Source organism: Ailuropoda melanoleuca, chromosome X, assembly GCF_002007445.2.
Source record: "Ailuropoda melanoleuca isolate Jingjing chromosome X, ASM200744v2, whole genome shotgun sequence".
NCBI classification, from domain to species: domain Eukaryota; kingdom Metazoa; phylum Chordata; class Mammalia; order Carnivora; family Ursidae; genus Ailuropoda; species Ailuropoda melanoleuca.
This window is the reverse complement of record NC_048238.1, coordinates 24,057,721-24,075,104: the sequence shown is the minus strand read 5'-3', so window position 1 is coordinate 24,075,104 and position 17,384 is coordinate 24,057,721. Positions and strand designations below refer to the sequence as shown.

Sequence of the window (17,384 nt, the reverse complement as noted above, 5' to 3'; positions counted from 1 at the left end):
GTTCTGAGGAATTGGAAATCACTGTGGGCAAGAATGATCATGAAATGAAAACTTCGTAGGAAAGGCAGAGATTGATGGAAAGGCAATGTGAAGGAGATTAAGAGAAGATATTCCAAACAAGGACAGCAACACTGGATGCTGTGGTTCCTTTCAAGTAGAGCTATGCCTACTGAATTAGCAAATGAAAGTAATAGATTATATTCACTGTCTATGGCTGGTATGCATCTTGCTTAAATGTGCATTTATGGAAAACTCTCTGCAATATAGTATTTGTAGAAGAGAGGGAAAACCAACAGACTACTCATTCACTCAGTCATCCATCCAACATATATTTCATTGGGTGCCCACCACATTAACAGATACTGATCTAACCAGTAAATGAAATATGTTCCCTTTCCTAATGGAGCTTACTTTCTAGTGGGGTGAAGAAAGATAAAAAATAACAGACATAATAAATAAGTAACCTGCATCTGATTATGGAAGACAGACTAAACTCTAGAACAGAGTAGGAGAAACGAGACATGCCAGAGGTGGGGGGGGGTAAAGGGTTATAGTTTTACAACTAGAGAATGAGCTACATTAAAAAGATGACATATGGACAGAGACCTGAAGGAAGTCAAGTAATTATAGGTTTACATATGGGAAAATTGTTTAAGCAGAGCTAACAGTAAATACAAAGTGAAGAGGCACTATTATGACTCAAGTAACATGAAAGTAGGTGGTGATACAAAAAAAATGGGGGCCAGTTCGTATAATGTCATGGGAGCCATTATAAAGACTTTGACTTTTACTCTGAGTGAACTGGGGACCCACTGCAGGATTTGAAGGAGAGGACTGACATCATTTTACTGACATTTGACTTCTGTGTTAAGAACAGATCAGAAGGAGGGAAGAAAAGAAGCAAGTACACCAGCTATGACCACATTAATCCTAGAGTGATTCAGAGTGTGGTGATATGGAGGTAGTAAAAAGTGATTATCGTCTGGATCTGCTGTGGAAGTTAAGCCAACAGAATGTGAGGACTGTTTGATGTGGAGCATGACAGAATAAGATAAGGAAAGAATGACTCTAACGTATTTGTCCTAAATAACTGGGAGGGTGTGAGTGGAACTAGTTTTGAGGGGACTATCAGCTGCAAAGCTTGTGGACATTTTAAATTTCAAGTGTCTGCTGGTCCTCCAAGTAAGAACACTGAGAAGGAATTAGATGTACAAATCTGGAATTTGGGAGAGGAGTTGAGAACTCCTCTGAATGGGACTATCAACTAGCCAGGTGTCAGCAGTAGTGTCTAAAACCATAGTGCTGAATGAAATGACCAAGGAAGTAAGTGAAGGAGAGGACCAAGGGATGTGTCTGGCTTCTTCCATCATTAAGAGATCTAGAAAAGGAGACAAAATCAGCAAAGACTGAGAAGGAGTAACCAATGATTTTGGAAGGAAACCAGACTATGGTTTCTGAAAGACAAGTGAAAGTCTATCAAAGAAGTGGATGATCAACTGCTACTGGCAGGTCAAAGTAAAATAAGGACCGAGAATTGGACTGGATTTAGCAACAAGGAGGTCACTGTAGTCTGTGGCAAGAATAGTCTAGTTGGCATAGCGGTTTGGCAAAACAGACCAAATTAAGTTTACGATAAACAGGAGAACAAGTACAGGCAATTTGTGTTTTACTGTACAGAAGAGAAAGGAAATAAGAGAAGCAGCTAAGGGATGGTATGTGAAAATATCATTAACATTATTATTAAGATTAGAACGGGATTATTATTATTATTATCATACAAATATTTTGTTAGGAATGCCAATAATAATAAATATTTAATGAGCAGTTTCTCTGTTTCTATTATTGTCCCCAGCACATATACGTATACATGTATGTGTATGCATGAGTGTGTATGTGTGTGTCTAATAAACTGTTACAACCACTCTATAAAACTGTTACAACACTCTATATATACAACCACTCTACTATTAGCCCATTTTGCAGGTGAGGGAAGTGAAGCATACAGGCAGAAGCCCAATGTCCTCCCACAGGTAGAAAATGGAAGAGCCAGGATTCAATCCAACTCATTTGACTCCAAAATTTGTGTTTAAAACGACACCATCCTGCCGTATTCCCAAAAATAATCAATACAAATGGGGTACCATAAGGGATAAATTGCTTAGGATATCAAATTACTCTAACTGCCTGAATTTTTTTAAAAAGGGTGTTTATAAAACCCCTTCAATATATACTACACTTATCTATTAAGTCCTCTAAGAAACAGTGCAAAGGAATACACACTTTATACAAATATAAACGGTTAACCTGAACCTCTCTATATACTTACAAGAAGTAAAACTGTGCCTCTTTCAGCACGTTCATGGATTTAGAATGTTCTTCCAACAAAGTAGTCTAATTCAGGTTGCACCACACAACACAAAGCGAATTAAAATTTGATATATGAAGAGCTCTCCCAAAAATAAAACTTTTAAAAAAAACATCTAAGAAGGAAATGTTCTTGCACATGACTACTTAATTTAATTATCTCCTCCTAATTCAGTATAATTACAATTTCTTATGCACTTAGAACAACTTCCACTCAGATAAATGTAACCCACTCTCGAGCCTCCTGAGCTATTTCCCCTACAGTCCAAAGTCTGCCTGTTGAAGAATCTTTTTCTAAGTAGGTCACCCTCTGCCTTAAACCTCTTAACTGGCCTTGCCTTTTTTTCCGCCTCAGACTCCAGCTCCTTATGATTATCTTCTGGGCCCTGGTTACTTCATTCCTGCCTGTAGCATTGCTTTGATTCTTGCCCCAGTTTTCCAGGCTTAACTTCTAAATAGCGCCTTTATCACCTTCCTCCACTTTGGTCTCATGCTGCCCCTGTACCTCATTCAACAATTTCCTTTGACATCTTTCTTGAAAAAATCTATTTTCTTTGACATATTTCTTGAAAATTCTTTTTATTAGGAGAGTTGTCTGGGGTTAGGAGGTAGGGGGCAAGAAGGCAGAAAAGAACATAGCCAGGGAATATTTGGAAAAGGGACAAAGACTGTAGTACTCTCATCTCTGCAACTCCATACTTAGCAGCCACCTCTCACTCTCTTGATCTAGGACTTTGCCTGTCTCTCCCTCAGCCAGTGACCCTTCACGCACTGATATGAAATGAATGTGCCATCAGTTGGGCTTTTCTCACCATTCAGCTTCATCATATCATATCAGCTTTTTAACCCATCCTTCAGAGTATTAGAGGCTCTTCAAAGGAAAAGAAATGTAATGGCATAATAGAACCGCCTTTCTCCTTTTTCCCCCTCCAGATTTCACAGCCAAAGTGGGGAGAAGTTAACATGGCAACAAAAGCAGACTTCACTGACAGGGTAGGAAATGGAAAAGTACTAGCTAGCAATCAGTCATCACATTGTCTTTTTAACACAGCCACTTGATTTTCCAAATCCAGGCTACCAACACAGTTAAATGAGAATATTTCAAAGCATAAACTAAAACATTTATATGCATCCTCTAGGGTGTTTCTTTTTTTAATTATGAAAAAGAAAAAACTAAAATTAAATAGAGGACAAATGAATTTGACAAATATTCTTTTAAAGGAGTAGATTTGACATAGTAATGGTATACAATTAAAAGCTTTGGAGTTCATGATCCTATTTTGAGACCTCTTACTATGGGGATATCATTATTACATCAGCCACCTACTAGTTTATCACTAATACACCAATTAATCTTTCCAGTGGTAAGCCTTCTTACATCTGAGTCACTTCCTACTTGTCATTTTGCCAACCCTTAAATTGATCTCCGTGGCCCTAAGATCAATTACACTTAAACCAATGTGTAAAGCCTGGCACGTTCATTAATTAGAGTCAAATTTACACTTCTGTAATTGAGACTAATTATTTGTTTGGTTTAAGTAAGTTGTTAAGCATTCATTAAAGCCATCGGTCATAGGCATTGAATGAACATGGTTTCCAAGACTATATATATGTTACAAAAAGCAGGCCTGGGATTTCACAGAAAGGAAATCTTTCCCAACTATAAATAAATAATAAACCTATAAATAAATCTTAGGATCTTAAGTAATGCACAGACATAAAAGAATGAAAATTATAGCATGACATTCCTTAACATGAGCATTACACATCACAATGCTACATGTAGAATTCATTATCCAAAAAAAAAAAACACACAAATTATCATTAGTTCTTTTTTTGTTCATTTTACTTATATGGTAATTCTGTCAACAAGACATACTTACCAAGAAAGTTTATTTATTCTAAGTTAGATCATATTGTAGAAAATATAACCAAAAGTCTACTTAAAAAGTCATTGTTCAGAAGTACTTCTTCATTGAATACCTAACAGTTATGTACCCAGTAATAAGAAGGGAATACTTAGTAAAAAATGAGGAAAGTTTGGAGGTGCCTGGCGGTTCAGTTAAGTATCCAACTCTTGATTTCACCTCTGGTCATCTCAGGGTCGTGACACTGAGCCCCACATCAGGGTTCTGCACTGGGCATGGAGCCTGCTTAAGATTCTCTCTCTCCCTCTCCTTCTGCCGTGCCCTGCTCACACTCTCGCTCGTGCTCTCTCTCTCAAACAAACAAAAAATACAAACAAAAAGAAACAAGTTTTTATAGCCCTTTCTACCTATGCACAATGCTCTAACAGACACCTACATTCAAGAACTGATATTTAAGGTCATGTAAATTATTGAGGCCAATATGTGTTTATAAAGGTAAGCAGGAGAATTTCCAATGATACAAATTGTCATTATTATGCTGTAAACTCCAAGTTCTCAAAGAAATAGCAGAGACAGCAATATAAACTTCAGCAAATGGATGAGCTTTTTGAAATAGCAGCGTTTTACNCAAAAAATACAAACAAAAAGAAACAAGTTTTTATAGCCCTTTCTACCTATGCACAATGCTCTAACAGACACCTACATTCAAGAACTGATATTTAAGGTCATGTAAATTATTGAGGCCAATATGTGTTTATAAAGGTAAGCAGGAGAATTTCCAATGATACAAATTGTCATTATTATGCTGTAAACTCCAAGTTCTCAAAGAAATAGCAGAGACAGCAATATAAACTTCAGCAAATGGATGAGCTTTTTGAAATAGCAGCGTTTAGCTTTATAAATGTCACAACAAAAAATGATTTAAAAAAAATCACAATTGAAACAAGTGAGAGAAATCACCTATTAGAAACTACCATAAACCAATTTCAAGTCAAGACTGTGTTTTTTTTAAATAGAAATATTAAGTAAAATAGATGGTGCTTAAGAATACAATTTTGCCACTGGATTTAACCTGTATTCACATAGTACACTACATCACATATATTTAATATATTTTAAAGTGAGTAAGATTTTATTTTCACAAAGATACATGCACTTATTTTAAATTTAACTTTTTCNTTAGCTTTATAAATGTCACAACAAAAAATGATTTAAAAAAAATCACAATTGAAACAAGTGAGAGAAATCACCTATTAGAAACTACCATAAACCAATTTCAAGTCAAGACTGTGTTTTTTTTAAATAGAAATATTAAGTAAAATAGATGGTGCTTAAGAATACAATTTTGCCACTGGATTTAACCTGTATTCACATAGTACACTACATCACATATATTTAATATATTTTAAAGTGAGTAAGATTTTATTTTCACAAAGATACATGCACTTATTTTAAATTTAACTTTTTCACCTTTCTTTTCAAAATCTGATTTAAAAAAATATATAGTCCATCAACTTTTAGACTAAATTTACTCAAGATGATCATTGAAAATATCAAGCACTAGGGTTACTACTACAGTCAGTACTTGATTTTCCTATGTCCAACTTTCAAACAAACCACCCTCTTGCACGTTACGTAATCTTAACCTAAAATGAACATTTGTGTGCCAGATTTTGACTTTCATGTATCAGCTGAAGAATAAATATTTCCAGCCATGGCTTGCAAGCCTCACTTACCCACAAGTAATTTCTCGGCTAGTGTTGCCATTTTTACTTAGAAAGTGTTGATTTCCAATTATCTGAATGTTGTATTTCAGTGATTTGCCAACTGTGACCTATTAAACAATGGAATTATCTCTTGAAATGGAAAGAGAGCTAAGTTAGAGGCTTCCAAATCATATTTTAACCAGATTATGACCCCCCCTTCATCTGTGACGCTTACTATGATTCTGGTAAAGAGTTTGAGGAAATTATGCCACTGCCTTAATAAAGGAAGAAAGAAATAAGAAAACAGAGAAGGGGAGAGGGAAATAACAAAGGAAGGAAAAGCAGAAACTTAAGCCTGGTACATCTTCTCAGAGTCTGGAGTTCAAGTTTACATATAGGCAGAAAGCCAGTACCTCACTGCTCTGGTCAACCTAGTTAAATTATACACAGAGCTTATACACGTCTAGTATGCCATCTGGTTGTTTATCCTCGATGGTCAAGTCAAGCCATACCACCTGGTAAATATTCCAAATATTCCCCCTGATTATTTGTTACCACAACTTACAGGGGGAAAAAAGTTGTATCACATTTAACCAAGGTAAAACAAACCACAAAACCTATCACATTCATTATATTTATTATTTTAGTGATATTCAACATAACATCATCAAAATTTCACATGGAGTGAATATTTCAAGGACCTAATATCTCTTTGCATAGACTATTTTCATCCCTAGATTTTAACCTAAAAAAAATTAAAAAATAAAAAACTCGTCCTCTAAAATTCAGAAGAGCTTAACTAGCTTCCCCTTTTCAGGTTGTCTTTAACATCTTTAATTGGAAAACCATACCTAGAATGTTAAAAGTTTTCCAACTGTCACTAATCATTGGGTAAAGCTTCTTTAAACTTGACCATTTCCAGGGCGCCTGGATGGCTCATTTGGTTAAGTATCTGACTTTGGGTCAGGTCATGATCTTGGGGTCCCAGGATGAAGCCTTGCATTGTGCTCCCTGCTCCAGAGGAAGTTGCTTCCCCTCGCCCTCTGCTCATCCTCTCTCTCTCTCAAGTGAATAAATAAAATCTTTTAAAAAAATTCTTTTATATAAAAATCTGTGGTATGGACCAGGTGTTTTTATTAAAAACTTAGCCATTTCCTTAGTATCTTGGAATTAGACATATTCCTTGTTTATATGGTACCTATTAAGATCCATTGATCTTGAATAATTCATTAAAATGAATCAGTAATAAATCAATTCCTTTGGTTCCTAAATAATTGGGCTGTTGCTTTATTTTCCCCTGGATGCTTTTATGCCCCTCTATATTTCATAAGAGCATATATAACCTAATTTAATGAACTCTTCAAATAAAACTACTATGTTCCCTTCATGTACTAATTCTGGAATCCTACCTAGAAAAGCTATTAAATTTGTACTCAGCTGGCATTCCCTTGATTATTACATAATCATAATGGAATCAAACATTTCCCAATGGAAATAAAATATAACTATAAATACTGTATGTGTATATATAGATATATATATGCACGTACACATACCTCTCTGAATTTATACATACATCTGAATTTATAGAAGTATATATAACTTATTTCTATATTTTTAAATGTATAAATTTACAAAAAAATTTACAAAAATAGTGTATTTTTGATATGAAATAAATACACCTTCCCCAAGACATTTTGGTCAGTCTGAGAGACAATTTACTAACTGCAAAATAAAGGTGATTTTACACTTACGAAAATTAAAGTTTAGAAATGACATAATTATAGTCATTATAGTAGCATGGAAAACATTTGAGATGAGCAAGTTAGAATATCTAATAAGGTAGCTAGATTTTGCTGTAAAGTTCTCTTCAACATTAAAAAAATGTAAAACATTTTTTAAAAAGACATCGTGAAATCTTCTTTAATGCCTGCTTACTCATGGAGAAAGATTTTCAGAGCAGCAAATATGCAAATATTTATAAAAGCTAGAACATCTACAAGGAAATCAACGTAAGCAGTATGGAGGGGCATGATTCCTAAGGATTTGAGTGAGTCTGCTACTTAAGTTCTTTGCACCTCAGTTTCTTCAACATAAAATGGGTTTATTCATTGTGTGAATTAAAAGGTGTTCTGAAATAAGGCACTGCAACATACAAAGTTTCCAATATTCATTATGAGAGTAAATTTGGAATAAAAATCTATGTGGACATACAATATTCATATTTTCTCCAAATATTACAGAATACTGTTTGCTAAGGTTCTTCCATGTGCTTTGAGGTTTGAGGCTCCTTTTTAATTGCTTAGAATAAAACAAAGTCATACAGTTTCCGTTTCATGAAAGGTGGAATGATCTTTCTTCCAAAGAAAAAAGTTCTTTAGAGATGCCATCATTACAAATACAGTTTAAATTCTCCTAATGAAGAGCCCGCCTCTCCGGACTTCATGTTGGGCTGTGGGTGGTAAGCAGTGGCTATATTCAGAAAATAAATTCTTCCCCTCCCACTCTGAATAAAGATGTTGCCAGAATAAATGTACAAAACTTCAAATATCAATTCTATGTTATGTCTTTTTTTATTTCAAAATGGTTTAATAAACTATTGAAAGCATAATCTCACTGCTTACTTTGGATGGAAAGTCCCTTCATATAATTAAGCAGAACCTGATTTGTGGACATTTCTACACATCATAGAATAATAGTCAACAATAATTGTGCAGTGTTATCTGAATTTACCAGAACAGTGTAATTCCGATGTAATAGGAAATTTTATCAAAATCATCTCAAATATACTATAATGAAGACTATTTTCTTTACTAGGGGATTGGGGGAAACAGAGAAAGAAGAAAACTTATTGGGGCGCCTGGGTGGCTCAGTTGGTTGGGCAGCTGCCTTTGGCTCAGGTTATAATCCTGGAGTCCCAGGATCGAGTCCGGCACTGGGCTTCCCACACAGCGGGGACTCTGCTTCTCCCTCTGACCCTCTCCCCTTTCATGCTCTCTCTCTCCCTCCCTCTCTCACTCAAATAAATAAAGTCTTTAAAAAAAATAAGAAAACTTATCACCAATCCTGTAGGTAATCCATAAAATAATAAAATTGAAAAAATAAGTCTTCTATTCACATTACTGCTACTTTCACAAGCAGTTGAGCTAGCTGTGTTTGCAAGCAGATTCCTCTGTCTCTGCAATATATCTAAGTGAAGAAGAACAGAACACTGTCCAGGCAAGTGGGCTATAGAGCCCTGGATTCAAATCACACCCTGCTATTTAGGATTTTAGGATCTTGGGTTATTTCTTTTATACCTCAGTTCCCTCACCTATGAACTGGGGAAGATAACAGCATTTACTTCACAGATACACTGTTAGGATGACATAAGATAATTAATAGCTACAGAGGATACATGAAATTTTTCCTGGGCATGGAAGCACTAGGCAAACATCACTCATTATCTAAGTAGAAAACTTGGTGAAAATTCTGTTAAAAATTCAGTTTCTAGTTCTATGCATTGTGAGGGAGTCTTATAATAGGCTTTGCCTTGAAGTTTTAAAAGCATCACAGGGGCGCCTGGGTGGCAGAGCGGTTAAGCGTCTGCCTTCGGCTCAGGGCGTGATCCCGGCGTTGTGAGATCGAGCCCCACATCAGGCTCTTCTGCTATGAGCCTGCTTCTTCCTCTCCCACTCCCCCTGCTTGTGTTCCCTCTCTCGCTGGCTGTCTCTATCTCTGTCAAATAAATAAATAAAATCTTTAAAAAAAATAAAAATAAAAATAAATAAATAAATAAAAGCATCACAATGCTTTCACACAGTAGGAATTACAAAAATATTGCCTGAATGAATGAATGCCACCACCAACTCTAACAAATGAGGTACCTTAACACTTGTGTGTAGTGATATTAATAATGAAGTAATATGTGTTACTAAATAGAACCAAATTATTACCTTTAGATTCTCCCTTGTGCCTGATTTCTTGAGCATATCAATATTTGCATAATGCTAAAAATTTTGAATCATCTCAGACCCCGGTTATTCAATAAGAAGAGTAAAAACCCATGACCACACATCCTCAACAGAAAAGTCACTAGAAGTTTTCTATATTCACCCAAATGCACTCTACAAATACTCATAATTCTTTCTTCCCAGTGTTTCTTTTTTTTAAGATTTTATTTATTTATTTGAGAGAGAGAGAGAGAGAGAGAGCATGAGGGGGGGAGGGTCAGAGGGAGAAGCAGACTTCCCGCTGAGAAGGGAGCCCGAGATGCCAGACTCCATCCAGGGACTCCAGGATCATGACCTGAGCCTAAGGCAGTTGCTTAACCAACTGAGCCACCCAGGCGCCCCCCAGTGTTTCTAATGGTGAGTGAATCAAAATACATATCAGAAACTAGTATTAGCCACATTTTCTCCACAAATTATTAAAAAAAGAAATGAGTGAAGTATAATAGTCCCAAGCATTAATTATCACTTCATTGATATAAATAACTCTAAAAATAAGCATGGACTTTAAAGAAAATTACCATCTGACATGGAAGAACCTTTCTCTTTTTTTTTCTTACACTTAACTACACAATGCCTTTCTGAATACAACAAAAAAGCATAAATGGTCGTAATGTTTTCAATGTGCTTTTAAATTGTTCATAAAAGAGACTGCCAGAGTATGTTTATGTATCTGTGTTATTAAAACCAAATCTCATTTTGAATCATCTAAGCAAATTTTTCTTTTCTAGTAACACACAGACATGGAGCTAGATGCCAAATTATGCTCTGTTTACAGAAAGTTGAAAAATATGTGTTGGATGGCTTTGTATAAAATAATCAGCAGTTCACCTTCTCATGCATATATGATTTTCATTTTTCATAGAGGCATGCACAAGTCTCCAACAAACAGTCATTCTATAGTTTTATATGGGTAATACCTCAAAACACAAATTAAAAGGTATTATTTGCACTAACAAGTAGGTCATTTAGTGTGCTTAACATGCCATAAACTAGAGTAAGACTAGAGAGGAAAAACTATCATGTGACTGAAAGGGTATTACAAAATTCCTTTGTTTTTCTAAAATCAGCAAACATGTATAGCTGCAACTGTTGTTAATTTCACAAACGGCACTTAGTGCTGACAGACTGACACTCCCCGTCAACTATATAAGGGACAGCATCAGGAGTGTACATGAGCAAGTTACTTATCTTGGAGACAGCCATCAGCAGCTGGGTTGGGTGGACAAGAAAATTCAATTCTGGTTTCTCCTAATTCTTCATAAATATGCATCTTACAATTACATGGCAGGGTGTTTTAAAAAAAAAGAAAATAAAAGATAATGATTGCAGGTGCAGGAACTTTTTTAATTACAAATGAATACACGTCAAGAGTTTAGGTGCAAGGAAAAATCACAAATTACTTGGGAATATGCACAATTATTATTTGCATTTTTCTTCAAAAATTTTTCTTTGCATTTTCCAAGTAGTATGTGTTCACTCAATTGGGAAAAAAACTCTTATGATTGAAGCCACTAAATAAAATTGAGACCAATACACACACACACACACACGAACCTAATGTTATGCTCTCTCTTGATTTTCATGAACTAAGTAGACTAAAAAGTACTCCTTCCCTCTCTCCCATACGCTGGAATCTTCCTCTTAAGAGAGCAAATCTCACGTGCTGTCCTGACCTTTAATGTGCTCCACCTGGCAGCCACAAGATGTAGCACCTTTCTACTCTTCGAAGAGAAATTTAGCTGGCAAAATTGAATTGCCTTCTATTTTTGTTTTCTCAAGAAACTAATAATCAATACAAACTTTACTGAAGATCGTCTATGAGTCTGGTTCTACTTAATAAACATTATACATGTGCAGTACTTATAAAGCAATTTATATTTTTCCAGGACCATTTTCAATATTTATATAAAAGGAAATCTAAAGTTTACACGAAATAAATTTGTCTGTTTTTATTTTTAGTTATTACTTTAAGTGTCTAAGTCCTTAGCTCTCCAACTAGAGGATATACTGGAAACCAAAGCCCACTTTAATATTCTGTGCATTATTCTCAAGCCTAACATGAGGCAGGTCCAGTGCTGAGCTCTTTTTATTTTCATTATCTTACTGATGTCTAAGAAACTGTGTACTAAATATTAGTATCTTTATGAGACAGAGAAGAAAACAGAGCCAAAGAGAATAATCAGGAATGAGGGTCCACAGTAAATGGGTGTATATTCGTTAAATCCAATTCAATGATATTCAAAGCCTCTATTCAAAGACATCACACCAACATTTCCTAAATTCCTGTGAGTATATATCCCTTTTGTGAAAAAATATTTAAAATTATGTCTCATTCCACCTCCATGCAAAAAAATTAAAAAGGAGAAACAATTTATGTTTATGAAATGCATACAGCTACTTGCAGACTGTTTTTTTCTTTTTTAAACTAGAGCGGACAGAAAAAGGATTCTAATCCTTGGTTCAAGAATCTGCCTGAAATTTAGCACAGAAAACATCTCTAAACACCAAACTGGGTGGACAAAATAAGAATCAGATAAGTTAATTTTATAGATTTATACCGATCTATGTGTGTCTTTTTTCCCCCCACTGTCTTTGCAAAAAGACTACTTGGTTCTTTCACTTAAACCACAAACCGCTCGAAGTCAACAAGCCAGCGAGAGATTGTTTCATGTCTAACCTGATAAAATGGGACATACTACATTCATAATGTTTATAAAATGCACATAAATTATATTTTACCAATGTATCATTTGTTTAAATTGTATAAAAATTTTGTCTCTGAAACTTATTTCAGAACTCGCTGTAACTTTCCCATGCCAAGAAGCTTTCCCAAAGAACTATACAAAACAGCTTTTGCTTACAATTAAACTTCGTGTGTGGACTGGCCGGGTCCTGTTTGGGATACTCTTTCAACTCAAATGCATTAAAACATCTCCATCATTCACATAAATCCACTCTTATATTTTACATAGCAAATGAATAAAAAAGACAATGGAATAAATTCTCTAAGAAATTATATCTATTTTTAACTTCATAGAATGAGTTAGGACTCATTTGATTATTTACTTAATTCATACATGAATTTTTATGAAGGACAAATACATGACAACATTATAAGATATAAAATTATCCAGCAACTATCAAATAGGTCATTTATAAATACTGCAGATTTAAAGTCAAGTACCTACAACAGCACCAGGCATATAAAAGGCACTCCAAAAACATTTATTGAACAAATTAAAGCAATGAATGATTTCTCATTCTCCTTGGCATTCTTGACTGGGAATTCTATATCTAAAGAAAAAGTAGTGCATAATACTAAGGACTATTTAAATTTATTTAGTGATTTTTCTTACATACAGTTTTTAATATATTTTTAACAAAACAATGTCCTTAACACTGACTTGACATATGAGTTAAGATTGTCAAAAAACACCAGCATTTCAGGGAGGTCTTTTTGGAAAACGCGGCATATGATTATTTTACCTCTAAGATATAATGAAACATCGCTTGAAAATTCTTGAGAGAAAGTATTCTGAAGATCAGTCAGTCCCCAGGTATCACCAAAGAAGTGGAGATAGAAAATATGTACTTTCTTTTACAGTTCCGCCTGGTTCCTTATGAACTAAGGGGAAAAAAAAAAAAGCCCTCCACCAATCCACCACCTTCAATCTTCAATCTTGAGGCTCAGGTATCAAGATTTCGTAAAACTGCATGAATAATTTTACTATGATCTAATGTCTGCAGCTGGCAAATATATGGTGATAACCATGGGCAGGACAATGAAGATAAAAGCACATTTGCTAAATATCCCCTTCTTTCCTAAAAATCTCAGGCATCCATACCACTAATCATTTCTCTCAGCTGACTGTACCAGTGTGCATAAGATATTGCTGATTTTCAGTAGGTTTGACTCTCAATATATTAATCCTAATTCATCTACTTGCAAAATTGTTCATGGCAGGGAAGAGTCTTTCTTTACATAAGGTTATTTCTCAGTAAACTAAACTCCCACCGAAAGTTACCATATAGGTATTCTCACAGTTTAGTGTGTGCATGGGCTGCCATCTTGGCCTGAGTATCTGATTTTTAAAAGAAAAATTATATTATAAAGATATGAGTCACTGGTTTCATTCAGATTTAGAGGTATAATTTCCTTTCTTCCTTTCCTTTCTCCCGCCCCGGCCTTTTTTAAAAAATTTTATAAGTCTATACTTCGCCCAGATCTCCACATGTACTGGGGGCACAAAGACATGTGAGACTAAGTCTATTCTTCAGTTTCACAATTAAATAATCAAACGTGGAAGAAAGATAACAGCCAAAATGTTAGGGAGAAGCGAATGTCCCAGAAAAGTGTCTGGGCTCCAAAAAAAACGGAAGATAATGATGCAGGGTCTAAGATGTGGAAAAAAAGGTTTTAATGCAGTTAAGTAGGGACAGAAAGTGAGGACTTCTCAAGCAAAACAAGACTAAGAATATAAAATCACTGAGAAACTTCAGTATATCTTTGGTGAAGCATTTGCAAGATTATCATAAAAATATAGCACTAAAGCAATGAAATTATGTATAAATGATAACATTGACCTACTTACTTAAAATGTGTGAGAATACTGTTCAGAAAGCTGTGAAAGCTCTTTGAAATTCACCTTTACTAGATATGTCTATTAAAACAATACTGGCAATTCCTGCTGAGTGTGTTACTCAGCTTCTTGGAAGTTGTAACTTTACATCTCAATCAAGTTTCATCTTCTAATCAATAGAAATTTCTAGGGAACAGTCAGAACTTAACACTGTCACAGACATCTTTTTTTTTGAGAGGAGGGGGTCATATTTAATCTATTATTTGAGGCAGTTGACTGCCTTCCTTCTACTTTTCATTTATATGTGGACTTGTCCTTCAGAGCCCATGTTTCTTAACTGAAGTATAATATAAATTTGGTAACAGAATGCCTTTGACTCATAACTATCCTCATGTACAACTCATGAAAAAAGGGCTTTTGTTAGAAAATGAAAAATCTGAGGCAAGATAAAGAAATTCTAGATCCAATCTTTCTTGCTCTAGGTTGCCATGATTCACAATGCAACATATGTAGCATTTCAGGGCTTTAGGTTATTTTTCTCCCACAGGCAGAAGAAATATTAGACACTATATTAAATGGCTTTTTCAAAGACATATAGAGCATGCAGCAAAATATTTCTGAAGCTAAGATACTTTTTTAATAAGGTAAAATCTCTATATCCTTAATTAAAAGCCAATTAAGACTAGATATACATCAAATAGACAACTATTTTTAAAGGTATTATGGAATAAGCAATTTTTAATCTCTACGGATAACAGCCAATAATAGAGAACTATACTCTTACATATACTTTTTACTAATATGCACTTAATTATAAAAATGAATGGAATTACTCAGTATGAATATTTTCATGTTATACTATTGGAAATTATATAAAAGCATTAAAATACTGTTAAAATTCTGAAACTTATAAATATGCCTTTAAGGGGCGCCTGCGTAGCTCAGTCCCTTAAGTGTCTGCCTTCGGCTCAGGTCATGATCCCGGAGTCCCCTTAAGTGGGGAGTCTGCTTCTCCCTCTGCCCTGCTCATGCTTTCTCTCACTCTCTCAAATAAGTAAAATCTTTTTAAAAATTAAAAAATTAATTTGCTTTTAAAAATAGTCTCATATTACACACAGAGCTAATTCTATTATCTAATACTATAAACAAAATTCTTGTAGTTATCGTTTGGTTGTGGTTCATATTATTGTTCCTATTAAGGAACTTTAGACACATGTTGGAGCCAAAGGTGACAGTTCAGACAGCAGAGAATTTTTGCTGCACACTGCTACTAGAAAAACCGATGAAGAGTATGGTTTAAATGGGCAAATCAAATCACTCCACTTCCCAAAAACATCCAATAGTTTTCCAACCTCTATGTAGCATAAAATATCATATTTCATTATGCTGGCTGTCAAGAACTGCCATAATTACACCACTAACTTTTTGTTTGTTTTTGGAAATGAAACACAGCTTAGGGGCTCCTGGGTGGCTCAGTCAGTTAAGCGTCTGCCTTCGGTTCAGGTCATGATCTCGGTTCCTGAAATTGAGCCCCACACAGGGCTCTCTGCTTCTCCCTCCGCCTCTCCAACCCCCCACTTGTGTGTGCACTCTTTCTCCCCCTAATAAATTAGATCTTTAAAACACACACACACACACACACACACACACACACACACACACACAGCTTACTTCTTGCATGTCCATCACAAGTAGGCATGGGACTCTGCTCTTTGTAGTCTCTCAGGAACTGGGTGGAATAAAATTTTTTTAAAAGCCTGCCAACCCAGAATCCTTTATCTGGAGAAAATACCCTTTAAAAACGTCTGCAATCACTAGGTCAGAGGTAAGGGGGTGGGTAGTTTCTCTGAATTATCCCCAGTCTCCCTAGTTGAGAATCTAGTGGAGTTCTTGGAGGAAAAGCCTGAAAATATGTGAGCCCCCTTCCCCAACTATGACTGCAGCCCCAAGGAGCAGCACTTATTCACGCTAACCCACACTGAGCCTTCAGCAATTCATGAGAATTTCTAGTCCAATGTTCCTTGCAGGCATGTATGGCCTCTTGAGGCTTCTGCTCCAGACAAGCAACTGCTTGGGTCTATGTCTCCCTGAAGGCACATGCCTCTCAGCATTTTAGGAGAGAAACTTGACTTTCAAACTTCGTGCACTGATGGGTCCTATAGTCACTGATACTCAGTTTGTTGAGCTTTTTCTTGTTGTAAGTGCAAAAGTAATGACTCCGGTTCTTTACATGTCTCAGTTGAAACTGAACGCTTCTCTGGACTGCTGGTGTATTTTTATATCAAAAAACTATTGGGGCACGTGGGTGGCTCAGTCGTTAAGCCTCTGCCTTCGGCTCAGGGCATGATCCCGGCGTTATGGGATCGAGCCCCACATCAGGCTCCTCCGCTATGAGCCTGCTTCTTCCTCTCCCACTCCCCCTGCTTGTGTTCCCTCTCTCGCTGTCTCTCTGTCAAATAAATAAATAAAATCTTTTTTAAAAAACCTATTATACATCTATTATAAAAACAATACGGTTAGATACTGAAAGTCCCCCTCTACCAGGCCTTTGAAGTGCCCCCACCTAGTGGTTATCAATATGGTGTAAATCCATCCAAACTGGACTTGGATCTCATACTACTGGAGAATGTCAAGGCTCAGTCCTCAGACCTCTTCCCTTCTCCATCTACACTCACTCCCTCAATGACCTCATTCAGGCCTACAGTCTTAAATATATTTATTTATGCTGACAACTTTCAAATTTATACCCCCAGTCTAGACTTCTCTCTCAAATTCAGACTCATATATCCAACTGCCAACTTGCCTCTCCACTTGGGTGTCTAACAGAATTCTCACTCTTTTTGCCATCCAATCATGCTCTACCTGCAGAATCAC

The 17,384-nt window shown here is 35.7% G+C and overlaps 1 protein-coding gene across 2 annotated transcripts in view; it reads right to left on the bottom strand.

Annotated features, from left to right (window-relative positions):
* Positions 1–17,384, bottom strand: part of IL1RAPL1 (interleukin 1 receptor accessory protein like 1) — a 1,333,324-nt gene that overhangs the window by 1,198,094 nt on the left and 117,846 nt on the right. The window lies entirely within an intron of this gene.